Source organism: Tripterygium wilfordii, chromosome 11 (genome assembly GCF_013401445.1).
Source record: "Tripterygium wilfordii isolate XIE 37 chromosome 11, ASM1340144v1, whole genome shotgun sequence".
Lineage (NCBI taxonomy): Eukaryota > Viridiplantae > Streptophyta > Magnoliopsida > Celastrales > Celastraceae > Tripterygium > Tripterygium wilfordii.
This window is the reverse complement of record NC_052242.1, coordinates 3,738,574-3,752,432: the sequence shown is the minus strand read 5'-3', so window position 1 is coordinate 3,752,432 and position 13,859 is coordinate 3,738,574. Positions and strand designations below refer to the sequence as shown.

Genomic DNA, 13,859 nt, shown 5'->3' with positions numbered 1-13,859 from the left:
ACTTCAGATACCTCATCTCAACAATAGGTACTGTTATCTTTTGTGGGATAGAGATCTTTTCGTGGACTTTGTAATATGGACATGATCCTTCCAGCTCCCAAACAGAGACTTCTACAGTTCCACTGCTACGTTAGATAATTCCTCGGACGTAGTATTAACCACCTGGTTAGACCACAGACAAATTCTAGTTTTAAGTTATCTGCAAAATTCCATCCATTGAACTGAATGCACCATTTGTAACAATACAGTGAAAAGAAAAACTATTTCAGTTACATTTTCAAATATGCTCTCATCGAAAATACTATGGCTATAGAAAATATCCACCTGGAAACTACCAAAATTAAGGTATATATGAAGCACCAAGTTATTGTTATGCAACCAATCCATTTTCAGAATGAAATTTTAATAAGGTACATATGCATCCAGAGAGGCTCTGTTGTACAGGTATATATATGATGCTTCATCATCATCATCAAAGCCTTCATAGTCTAAAATTTAAATATGATAGCACGAACAATTTACCTCAATAAAATATAAAGCAAGATTAAGCTGGATGTGGATGGGCTCTGCAGCACAGCGAACAGCATAAAAGCATGCTGTTTGGTCGAGAAGATGATCATAAAACTGACCCCTAAGACCCGTCCAAGGATTCTGAGTCTTCCAAATTAAAACACCTTGATATTTTTTCCACCCACATTATATTTATAGAGTCAAAATACAATTATCATACAAACTATATAGACTTTAATTTTTTCAGTAAAAACTTGTATTATCGGCTACCACCACTTGGCGCGATATATAACCTCTAAAAGATTTAGCTTTTAAGTATTGTACATAAAAGAGACTAAGAAAGATTGAACGGAGAAATGAAGTGCCATACTTTGCTGATTTCTAGAGGATACACCTCTGAAAATAGGGTGGAAAATCAAACATTCGGCTTGCATTGTTGGAATCATTCGCACACAAGTGAAGATTATTGATATTGCACCTACATCTTATTTTACAAAAGTATACTAAAATTCAAAATTCATAAGAGCTTATTATAACCTATTCTTCATAACATCCTATTTCACTCAATCCAATAATCCAAGATATGATATAGATTTTATTCAAAACGAAACAAAATTTGCTCCCTGAAATCCAACTTTCAAGCTATATATATAAAATCCAAGTAGTTCTCTGAAGCGTGAATATTTTCATTTGATTGCTGATGAGAAGATATAATATGAACAAGTAAATATTTGATAAACCATTCTTCTCAAAAAAAAAAATCTGGCAAAGCATCTAAGTTATCAACAAGACATGTGATATGTCCAGAATGAGTCAGTTACAAGATCATGTCAAGAAAATGTACCTTTGTAAAAGCATTAAACAGCAAGCCATCCTGCATAGCTAATGTTTCGGAATGACCTCAGGGACAACTTCTTATAACCCAAATTTTTAAAACTGTAAACTATCACTGACAGATGATATGTAAGTGAATGTCAATGCATTTTGACAAGCACAGAATGATGAAGAGTTGAATTATGCAAAGATCTCCTAAAGATGTGTAAAATGCATGAAGTTCATGCCAACAGTTCATTAGTAAGACATACAGAAAAGTCAGGCATATCCAATTACTTCTACTTTTATTCCACTTCTTAGAAATATTATTTAATATTCAAACTCAAAGAGACACAATCGACTTATGCATAAAACGTTAGATTCTGTATTTCTTATCCCTTCTCTCTCCTCATCTTTTCTTCATTATTTCTTATCCTTTCATTTTTAAAATGTGGAGAACGAAACAATCAAAGAAAACGAGAATATTTGTGAACAAAACAATCAAAGAGTATTTCTTATCCAAGGTGCATGAATCATTCCAAAGTATAGTCTCCTTTACAAAATTGTGAAGATAAAACATTAAATAACATGAAAGTTTAATACAGAAAATTCACTGCCAGATTAGGGGATAGTAGAATAGATATGAATTGATACATACTACAATGTTCAATTGATTACATATTCAAAATGCGGAAATAAAGCTTCTTCAAGAAATTAATTCAGCATTGTGTCTAATGCTCGGAATCATAAAAATAAATTAACACCAAAACTTAATCCCATTGCAATGGCTAACTATATTACTTTTTAAGTGAAACCTTATCACTAAGTCGAAAGTTGCACAGGTGCTTTTGGTTTTCCAAACCCAGTAGCAACCTTCTTCTGTTTTTGTGTTTCGATCTTTTCAGGGCTTGGCAAACCAGTTTTTTCTTCATACTTCATTTCTAAAGCCTGTCAACAAGGTCAGCAATAAGAATAGGCTAATATATTTCGTTGTGAATGCAATGCATAAGGCATCATTCTCTTTGCACAGGACATTTCCTAAGAATATACACCCATAAGAATAATGGCAGAGCCAAATTCTCTAAAAAAATTTGATGTTGTATAAAGCAAATTGCAAGTGCACTTTAACTATGGCAACAAAAGTTACTAAAGATTGGTTTGTTGTCAGTTTAATCTTCAGTCACGGGATAAAATTATTTGAAATGTGATGCACATTTATTATCCGGTTTCAAAGTTCAATTAAGCACTCAAATGGTACCAGAGAGTGTGTGCGAGGATAACTATAAGCATATAGTAGCTGCCATTGGAGCATAGAGTGCTAAGGCAATAGTTCACATATAATTTAAGGTTGTGACACTTGGAGAGTATCTTTTACAGCCTATTAAGCTGCTGAATGCAAGCACCCAATAGCTTAGCACTGGTTTGCTGTACAATGCAGAAGTTTAATTTGGTTGTTCTTGGGCACAAGGCCAAATTTTTATTTAAGAAAGGAAGGAGTATTTTCTTTGTGGGACTATTGAGCATGATAACCGTGGACTGGAACCTCCCAAAGGAAGAGCCACATTGGACCCACCCCTGCAGAGTATACCCTGGATACTAGCAAGCACCCACAAACCACTAGTATCATTTTAAACCATTAACTATGCATGTACCCACCTGTAGCTCTGTCCGAATACTGTCAAGCACTTGTTCTGACATTCTATCGAAGAACAGAATCCCCTGAAATCCATAAGGTAAGTAGACAACTTAGCAAGGCGAATATCCATGATTTATAATAACAATAATAAAACATCAGCTACTTGAGCACTTATAGAAAATGACGACTTAGTTTAATGTTAGTTGGAAGCTTTAATCCGATCTTTTTCCACCATAGCATTGACAATTACAAATTTTCTTTTTGGTTGTTTAACAGAGATGGGAGATTCAAAACTCCTTGGGCAGCCAGTGCTCCTCAACACTAACTATCAATTTCATAAGATAAGCGGGATGGGATCATAGGCTATACCTTCAGGCCTCGCCAACTGAACTCAAAGCCCATGGCCAGGCACAACTTTTGATTTTTCTAGCATTAGACACAATATAACTAACACATTGCTCTATTTGATAAGCAAAACCAAACTAAGTTTCTGATAGGTGACAGACTTATGCATAATTTATTGTGCAGAAAGTGTACGGCTATTAAATTTCATTAGTCTGGAGGCTGTGAAATGTGCAGCAAATGCCAACAAAAATACAAAATTTGAGTTTTAATAAATACTGTATACAAGATTAATTTTTTTAATACATATATTATAGTAATAAATTATAATCAAGTTAGTCTTACCATATTATGTTTATAGAGTCAAAATACAATTATCATACAAACTATATATATTTTTATTTTTTTCAGTAAAAAATTGTATTATCGGCTACCACCACGTGGCGCGATATATAAGCTCTAAAAGATTTAGCTTTTAAGTATTATATATAAAAGAGACTAAGAAAGATTGCACGGAGAAATGAAGTGCCATACTTTGCTTATTTCTAGAGGATACACCTCTGAAGGTAGGGTGGAAAATCAAACATTTGGCTTGCATTGTTGGAATCATTCGCACACAAGTGATGATTATTGATATTGCACCTACATCTTATTTTACAAAAGTATACTAAAATTCAAAATTTATAAGAGCTTATTATAACCTATTCTTCATAACTTCCTATTCCACTCAATCCAATAATCCAAGACATAATATAGATTTTATTCAAAACGGAACAAATTTTGCTGCTTGAAATCCAACTTTCAAGCTATATATATATAATCCTTTCATAAACATATTAATAGTTAGATCCCCTATCATTAAAGCAGGAAAAAATAGTGACCACTTTTATGTTGGAGAAAGCACCTGCAAATGGTCATATTCATGCTGAAAGACACGTGCAGGAAGGCCTGACAAATTGACTGTAAATCTATCCCCATTAATGTCCCATGCATCAATCTTAACAGTTTCTGGTCTCTGCAAATGAAAAATGAGATAAATTCTAGAGTGGTGTAAAGATCACACTGCAGCAACCAAGATAAAACTGCGAAACCCAAATACAAATACAAAACTAAGAGAAAAGAACTTGTCTTCTGCTGCATTTGTTATATACAATCATTACTTCGCTGTCAATAGTAGTTGGACAATTCTGGGCACCACAGGAAAAATGGAGTTGAGGACAACCATTTAACATTTTAACTAACACTAACGAAGCCAATAAGCAGCAAATATTTCCCACCTTTTGAATGGTAAACTTTATTAGAAAGGGCGCCAAGGGGGTGCTTACCAATTACAAATCTTCTATTGGACACCAAGTCAATTACATCCAGAAGATACCCCCATTTATATCAACACGGTTTATATTCCCAAAATGAATAGCGTTTAGCCATCCCTAAACGGCCAAGGGAAAGAGTCCACTCCACATAGTAAGAGTTCTTCTATCACCTCTCCTTCCAGCTCATGCACCCAATGGTAAAGAGGATCAAACCTACAAATTTCTTCTTCCTTTTCTTTCTCTTGCTGTTCAAAAGAATTTCTTATTTCCTTTTCTTATTCATTTGTTCGAATGTCCAAGCAACAAGCTTCATTTCAACTTAACCAGCCACCACCTCTGACACCCCATAACATTTAACTTACCAATCTGAGTACAATGAAAAAGGATTTAACTTACCCACTACCCTGCCGATTTTCAAGAACAAAAACCTATTCACTATAGATCTTTCCATTTTCTGAATATTATGATAAATAAAAACAGGTACCATGGCCTGCCTATCTTACATTCCCTCCTAATCCCCTACATGGTACTCGAACTTGCAGCCCCCTATTTCATCAAAAGTGCGATATAATATGCTTTAACTTCAGAAATCCTTGTTTCAAGATTCTTCCTTTAGGAAAATCTCCAATTCCTCATCCATAGCTTCTCTAGTTAAAAAGACATTCCAAATTTTTTTAACCTAAAACCACTCTTGATTTTGTTGTTTTTGAATGGACTCTAGATTTTTCTGTTCCTCATCAACTCAGCTGTTTTAGGGAATTGGACTATAAATGGAGCTGACCCGCTTTAGTGATATGTGCCAAAAACCAAACTTCAACTGCCTGCCATAAAAGTAAAGAGAGAGTGTCGGCCTAGTCACCTCTAACTCATTGTTTGCAGCACTCCCACACCATAAGGTTCTCTTTCTTCCTTGGAAATCCACTCATGTTGTTCCAAACCAAACTTAGCAGCAATACAACACTTAGTTTGATCATGTGGATCAATCTTATGAGTCAACACTCAACATAAAGCATATAAATGTATCCACAAGACAGAAAGTCAATTTTATACAGAGTAAATAAGAAACAGGAAAGAAGCTAATGAGAAAAATTGGAAAAAGACTCTGGAAGGCGAAGGCACAGGTCCAGCAGTGAGTTCAATTCAAGTCCAGATTGGGATCAATGTGTTCTAAAAGATCAAGTCAGTATAAACCCTCCCAGCTCTTCTTTTTCATCATCTAAATTTGCCCACAAGTCATTTATAATACATAGAAAGTCCATAATGCATCATCGATGTGATTAGAGAACAACATCTAGCACACAACAAAGAGATGTGCAAACACAAAGTGACATTTCTGCAGGGTGCTTTGAATGAGACTCAACAAGAGAGAGAATGAGACAAGAATCAGAATTTATAAATACCTCCACATCAGCATAGATCCCAGGAAAAGACAGGCAACCTTCATTGTAGAGCAGTGTTTTCTTCGAATATTTATTAACTCTTGGATTAACCAGAACGATTTCCTCTCCTTCACCACGCTCACCAACTGGATTGAATACCATAAGTTGAACATTAATTCCTACTTGGGGAGCTGCGAGGCCAATACCGTCAGTTCTGTTAAAAAGGAAGCCATCAAGAATTGTTCACACTCCGGTAGATAGCAAGGATTCTTAATAAGCTTCTAGCTACGGAAAGAGTCTAGTCATCAATCATTAATCCCAAGGTAGTGAAGTTCCAAGGATAAACTGGGATGCAAAATTATCATTTTAAAAAAATAGCATACAAAATACTGAACTTCAGTTTTCCAAATATTTTCTGACTATAGAGAAAGATCAAGAAAGAAAAGGAACAAAATTGAAGTCCAAAGAAGTAGCACCCATAACCAATAATATATGTTTTTGAATTTTGTTGATTTAACTTGTCCCGTAAAATACATTTTCCTTCTCAATTATACTGATATCTATAAACTATGATGACAAAAGATAGACACTAATGGACAACTCTACAGGTTGCAATATTGAGGGACATCTAAACATTTAAGCTACATATTATAAAACACAGACATGAGAGTTACTTGTACATAACATCGAACATCTCATCAGCTAACTTCTTCAATTTGTCATCAAATGTGTCAATTCGCTTGTTTTTGGCCCTCAGAATAGGATCCGGATATTCGACAATCTTGAGAGGTGCCGCGAAATGAGATCATCACCTACCGGGGTAGAAACGTTCAATTGTTAAATTGTCAAATAATACTCAGAAAGTAATTTTCTTCTCCTTAATCAGTTCAACACAAATAATCTAAACAATTAGCCTTGTAAGGTCTTCATCATTCATTTAAATTGTTAATCAAACTGAATAAAGAGCTAATTATAGATTTAAACCGGTTTCCTGGAACACGAATCCCAAGTAACGAGTTCATGGTTTCCTTACGAGAAGCTACTTCGTCTTCTCGCGGAGAGAAGCCGTCCCTGGGCTGAGCACGAACCGCCGTCACATAAGCTTTGTGCCGGTTCGACAAGGAGGATGAAGGGAAGTTCGAGTACAGACGATTGAAGCTGCCAAAAGTGCGGCGACAGAGAACTGGGAAGAGAACGCACGATAGTGAAAATGAATGGAGACAAGTTGCACAAGCCATGGCCACAACCATGAAGAAGTGGCGCCTTTGTCGAGTATGACTGGAGTAGAGATTAGAGACCACTTGAAGAGTAACTGTTTTGGGGCATTGATGAAAGAGGCCCAAGAAGTAAAACATATTTTGGCAAAATATATGATATTTGGTACCTCAATTATATCCCTAATTTCACTTTTTACCTTGAATTTTTTTTGTCTTAATTTTGTCATTCAACCAACCATTGAAAGGTATTCATTTCATCCTTCAAATGATAGAGTAGTCAAAAAAAATTCAACGTGAGATGGCATATCGGAGTAATCTTAGTATACAAAATTTGACAAACTTGAATGATATTATCTCTAAACTCTTAATGTCTAACATTTTTAGTACTTAAACTAAACAATAAAATAGTTTAGAGATTTTAAAAAGTTTTTTTTTTTTTGGGTTTTGTGAGATGACAGATATGAAATTTAAGTTAAATGAGATGATAAGTGTAAACATTACGTCATCTAGGATGTCATGTATAATTCTTCTGATGTCGAAAATCATTTGAGGGATGAACGGAATAGTTTTAAATAATTAAGGGACAATTTTAAGAGTAAAAGGATAAAAATAAAATTAAAGGTATAATTGAGAACCATATCCATATGTATATTTTTGTCAACGTATTTTTTGAAAAATTTTAACTAAAAGGAAGATAATTACTGGAAAAAGTTAATAGGTCAGGGAAGATAAGGTCGTCACGACTTGCGACTTGCCCTTATCGCTCCTCCTCCCATCCTCAATTGACAATTGGTGATTTTTTTTCCTTAATTATTATTATCCTTACGGAGAAAAAAGAGTGCTAGATTCATCGCCGTTCCACGCCTCTTTGGAGTTTGTGTTGTAGGAGACATTCTTATGCAATTATGTCTATTTTTTCCTTGATTTGGGAGCAATCGTATGGAATATGCTTGTTAATTTGATTCTTTCACGAATGAACTTTGTTTTTGTGGAAACAGTGTCGAACGCTGCTACCTAGGGGCCTGAGCAGAAATGGGGCTCAGCTTCACGAAGCTTTTCAGCCGACTTTTCGCTAAGAAGGAGATGCGCATTTTGATGGTGGGTCTCGATGCTGCTGGTAAGACCACCATATTGTACAAGCTCAAGCTTGGAGAGATCGTCACCACCATCCCTACTATAGGTTTGCTCAGAATTTGGAATTCTGTTCATTTCGTTTTCCATGGATGTGAACGATCTGCTGGCATTAGGACATGAGTTGGGTGGTGCTCATTTTTTGTTTTACTAACTCATTACGAATTTAATTGTTGACATAATCTTGCTTATCTTATCATCAAAGGAATCATGTTAGCCTCTTAAATTCACTTTAATTATCATCAACTTGTTTGTAGATTTATTTGGGTCTTCTAGGTTACTTTGGATAATATTTGTTAAGTATGATACAACGCCAAATTTCATATGATTGATATGAAAATGGCTACTGTGAGTGCGAAATACATGGTTGGATTGTATTTTGAGTTATAGATTGGTTTAACTAAGTAGTAGTGTCCATAATATGGGCATTGAATTCCTTTAATTAAGAGTGTGTATGTGTCTTTGTCAGTAAAAGCATAAATGTTATCCTAGCTCTTATCACATCTTGAGCTTCTGGTGGAAATGAAATGTTTTTAGTTTTTACATCTTTGTGAACATATATTGTTCTGGCTACAAATTTTCACAGAATTATTGTTTAGATTTTCTTTTCTCTGGATAATGGATATTGAAGAGATAAAGAATCATTCCCTTTTATTTCTGTGTGGAAATGAAACATATAATCCGTGTCTTCTATACAAGTTTCCCTTTTATTTAATGAGCTGTTCTATGCAGGTTTTAATGTGGAGACAGTTGAATACAAGAATATCAGCTTCACTGTTTGGGATGTTGGTGGTCAAGACAAGGTACAAATGTTCAATAGTTTTTGAACTGAATAAATTTAGGAATTAAATATCGGTGATGCTATGAATTTCAAATTTTGATGCATATATATTTATTTTTGAGGCTTATCAATGAAATCACACCATTTATCAATGATGAACAATATTTTCTTTTGATGATGAGAAGATTGATCTTGAACTCTTGTGTGTGTCACCTGATGACTCATAAAATGCACAGTTTTTAGTTCATGGTTTTTCAATTCTCTTGTTGGCTTAAAGTTAATTGCAATTTTTTTCTTGACAAAACTCTTGTAGCAAATATTTGTTCATTATCTTCCAATGACATCGAAAAAGTGTTTCAAAACCCTCCAAATCATATTCCTCCTTTGGAACGCCATAGGTAGAGTGGTAAAAGACTTTTTCCACATCAAAAAATAAGAAGAGAGCTACTAACTCTGCTTCCACTTAGCCTATGGTACCCGTGCCCAGAATTTTTCAGATTCTTGTGCTTGGGCTATAATCCTGAGCAAATTAGGCTGGCTGCAGTCCATGAATCATGTTGTATGTTAGCTCTAAAGGAAGAGCACAGATGTCGTGGTCAGCAATGAATGTAAAACACATGAGATGCGTTTTGGTTTTGTTTATATGATGAGTAAGTGTTTTCTTATATGGGACATTGTTGCAGGCGAGTTTATGCACATGTGAGTGTGCTTGTCCTACAGCTAAGCTACATGTATATATTGTCGTAAATGGAAAATTTTCCTGGACACATGGCTCTCACAACCAAGGTAGTTAAAATTGCATTTTAAATGGCAAAATCGCATGATTTTACCTGCCAAAATGTAGTTAAATTGGAGGGAAATTGGGAATGGAGCAAAATCATTTGAAATCGTAAAATCTACGATTGTGCTGCGTATTTAACAATTTTGAAAATTAGGGTAGTGACACATACCTATGATGGCGAAAATCTTGCAGTTGAACTGTAAGTCCTCGCAGGGGCAGGGAGGAGCTCTGCCAAACGAGAAGTTGAAGCGGAGCGATCCTGCAGCCCAATGCTAGTTCGCGAATGGAGACTCCTGGTGCTTCGTGAAGAACGAGATGTCCCAATTGGAAGTACCACAGCACGGATCATGGAACAGGTCTTTGTTTCTCAAGTCTGGCTCCATCTTTCGCAATTGAGATTGGACGCTAGGGATGGGGAGATTCAGGGATTGATACATCTGCTTGTTGTATCAGACTTGAGACCATCTCAATCAAACATAATAGAGAAAAGAGAGAAGCAGATCGAGGAGTGAGAGTGAGACCTCAGGATCTGTTTGATCTAAGTGAAGTAGAGGGAAAGGAAGAGTACGTGTTTGTCTTGTGGGTTTCAGGCCTTTCGGCCTTAGTAGGCCCATCTGAATAACAATATATCTAAGCATCTTGTGCTTTTAGCTTTTATGCCCAATTCTAGGACTTAAGGGTCCAATTGTAGGGCTCAGACCGAGTCACCGACTTAGCGTAGCATCTTGTTTTTACATTATATTATTGATAATTATACTCAATTCTACAGATTTTGTAAAATCGTAAGATCTTACGATACGATTTAAGATTCTGATTTTACGATACAATTTTACGATTCTGATTTTACAGTCCCTTTTTCGATTTTAGGTAAAATCTCGATTTTGACTACCTTGCTCAAAACCGTTCTAATGAATAAGATTGTAATGAATAAGTTATTGTAAATAAAAAGCGTTAATTTTGTGCTTTTCAAGCATTATGAATTATTGGGTGACTGCTGAAGTAAAATTTAAAGGTATCACTTGACGATATATTCTGCATGGAAGTGCAAGTGAATGGTTGGAATCAACAATTGGCTTGTTCGTATGGGTGCATGCTTTCACGGGAAGACTGGTAGTGGTGTTCTGTATTTGCAAACTGGTGTAAGAATGTGTATGACATGCTTGTCAAGTCAGAAACATTTTAGGAAACCAGACATGAGAGAGAAAATTCTGTGTAATGCATATTCATCCCAACTGAAGGTCACAGCATTGCAAAATAAGTTACACCGTTTTGTTGGGTCAGTTTTACTTTAAAAAAATACAATAATGGACCTATCTAGGTCAGGATTGATGACAAGGTCGTTGATTCCCCTGTTACTTTTTTCCTTCTTTAATTGAAGTTTTGTATGTATTGTTGAGTGACCTATGTGATTTATTTTAAATACAGATCCGTCCTTTGTGGAGGCATTATTTCCAGAACACTCAGGGTCTTATCTTTGTGGTCGATAGCAACGACAGGGATCGCGTTATTGAGGCAAGGGATGAACTACATAGGATGTTGAATGAGGTGTGCTTCCATTAGATTTGTCTCCTTTCCTTTCTTCTTATCTTCTCTTTGTAGAAACTTTATGTTTATGCTCCAATACATATGCATCCCATTCTAGCTTAACATAGAAATGTCTACATATGTTATACTGTTATAGATTCTAGTTTTACGTCTGTTTATTATAAAATTGTGTTGTTGGGAACTTCAATGCTTTTCTTTAGCTGGTGTTAATCCATTGTACCTCACTTCTTGCATGATATCTTATAGTTTCACTTTGATTTTCTCCGCAGGATCTACCAAATCTAACTTTGATTTTGCCTACTCACAACAAATGCTTTTACGTTGCACTTATGCACTGTGACAAGTTTTAATGCAGCTGCATATTGCAAACATACTTTTTCCAAATGTTGACTTTGGTTGATTTTATTCCAGTGCTCTCATATTTGATTATCCTTTGATTGATTTACAGTTACTTGAATAGACCTTGTGCGTAATTCAATGACATTGTTCCCTTCATAGCAGCGATTTTGATGTTTAACGGTTCTAATCATCTACTTCATTGGGGATTTGACGACTAGTAGTTACAATTCACTAAGGTTGCGCTTATATTATAATTTTGGCCGACATCCTGGTTATGCGGTGTGATTTTGTTTGAGCTCTGGTCAACTCTTATGCTTTGCATTACAAAGAAAAAGCTTATGCTCACCTTTTTGCCTTCAAGCTGTATATTTTGATATTAGTTTAATACTCTGAGTAGATAACCACCCCTTGAAAGCGGCTAAGCTTCTTTGAAGTTCTGTTTTCTTTCTCTGCAAGCATTTTGCATTACGTTTACTGCTGGCTCTAAGATCTGCTTCTCTGTCCATCCGCATCATCCATTTCTTTGGCACACCAATGAATTAAACCAATGTTAATCTGGCTACAGGATGAACTGAGGGAGGCTGTTTTGCTTGTATTTGCCAATAAACAAGACCTTCCCAATGCAATGAATGCTGCAGAAATAACTGACAAGCTTGGTCTCCATTCTCTTCGTCAACGCCACTGGTAAGTACATTTACTTGTTTACATACATATGGGTAGCAATATTACAGGTGAAACATTACGAGCAGTATGGAGAGTTTTGAGATTACATAGTGGTATGGATGACAAACATATTTAATTTGGGAAAATTGATTCAAACAAAAAATATTAAGATGAAAATGAATTAGTGTCACTCAAGTTTCCCTAATGCATATTGTGATGGACTTTCAGGTACATACAGAGCGCATGTGCTACTTCTGGGGAGGGTCTTTATGAGGGGTTGGATTGGCTTTCCAACAACATTGCTAGCAAGGCAAGTACATGAGGATATGCCATTAAAATGAATTAAAATAAAAACTCTTCAACAATAGCAAGTTATGCAATTGGTGCTTCCTGCTGAATCTATGATTATTTAGCGTTCTTTGGTTTTTATACGGAATTCTCTCTTTATTGACCCACCGATTGATCCACTTTTCAGGCATGAGGTAGTTGAGGATTCTGGTGCTTGCATTAGATTTTGCAGCATCAGCAATACTACAGAGGACTAGAGGGTAGTTCCTCATCTTCTCCAGCGACTATTGTAATAGCACAGTAGTTGTTTATATTCACTTCCACGCATAATATGAGTGTTATATGCTATAGCTCAATACTTTTACCATGAGCAGAACTCCAATGAAATGTACAAACCTGTTTGAACGGGCACCGGATCAGCATTAATCATTCTCTCAGGCTATTTTCTCATCTGGCACCCTAATTAGGCTATAATATAAAGCAAAAGGAAGAGATTTTTGCTCAGGCTCCTCAATATTACTCTGTAGTGACTTCTCTGAAGATGGATTGCTTGATTGATCCAATCGAACCTTGCAAGTTGCACCTCATGCAACTTAAAGAGCACAGGCAGGTCAAAAGTAGGCCAATTGACCAACCCTTGCTCCTTCATAAGCTTAATCAACATAATAATCAATTAAACCCCAACTCTCACCTCTTTTTTTTTATAAAATAGAATGACACCATACCTTGTACCGTCATTTGGACGTCTGATACGCGTCTAAACTCAAGTTGTTAGGTTTGTGCACACAATTATTTTCATCCAACGACATGGTAAGTTAGATCAGATATCAACGTGTAGCCATAAAGGTATTGTCCTTTTTGAGAATCAAACTTAGAACCTCTTAAGTCTGTACAGTTTGGTTCCAAAAAGATTTACCAACTAATTCTAAACCTCACATCTGCAACCATTTCGCAAATCCCTCCATGCTGTTGTGCCAATAATACCCTGACTCTTCCGAATTAACTTTCCTTAGCTTTTCTACATTGATTATGGATATACAACTGCACAGAAGATGACAGCAGACAGCAATAATCAATGCATTAATCAAGTGCTTAGTCTATTGGTTATCATCAGAAGCTTT

The 13,859-nt window shown here is 35.7% G+C and overlaps 1 long non-coding RNA gene and 2 pseudogenes across 1 annotated transcript; 2 read left to right on the top strand and 1 right to left on the bottom strand.

Moving 5' to 3' along the window:
• Positions 1–1,932: 1,932 nt before the first annotated feature.
• LOC120008682 lies at positions 1,933–7,348 on the bottom strand (annotated as a pseudogene).
• Positions 7,349–7,914: 566 nt separating this feature from the next.
• Positions 7,915–13,162, top strand: LOC120009287 (annotated as a pseudogene).
• On the top strand, positions 9,151–10,468 carry LOC120009292. The gene is made up of 2 exons (XR_005470677.1): positions 9,151–9,908; positions 10,096–10,468. It is a non-coding gene; the product is annotated as an uncharacterized LOC120009292 (long non-coding RNA).
• Positions 13,163–13,859: the final 697 nt, after the last annotated feature.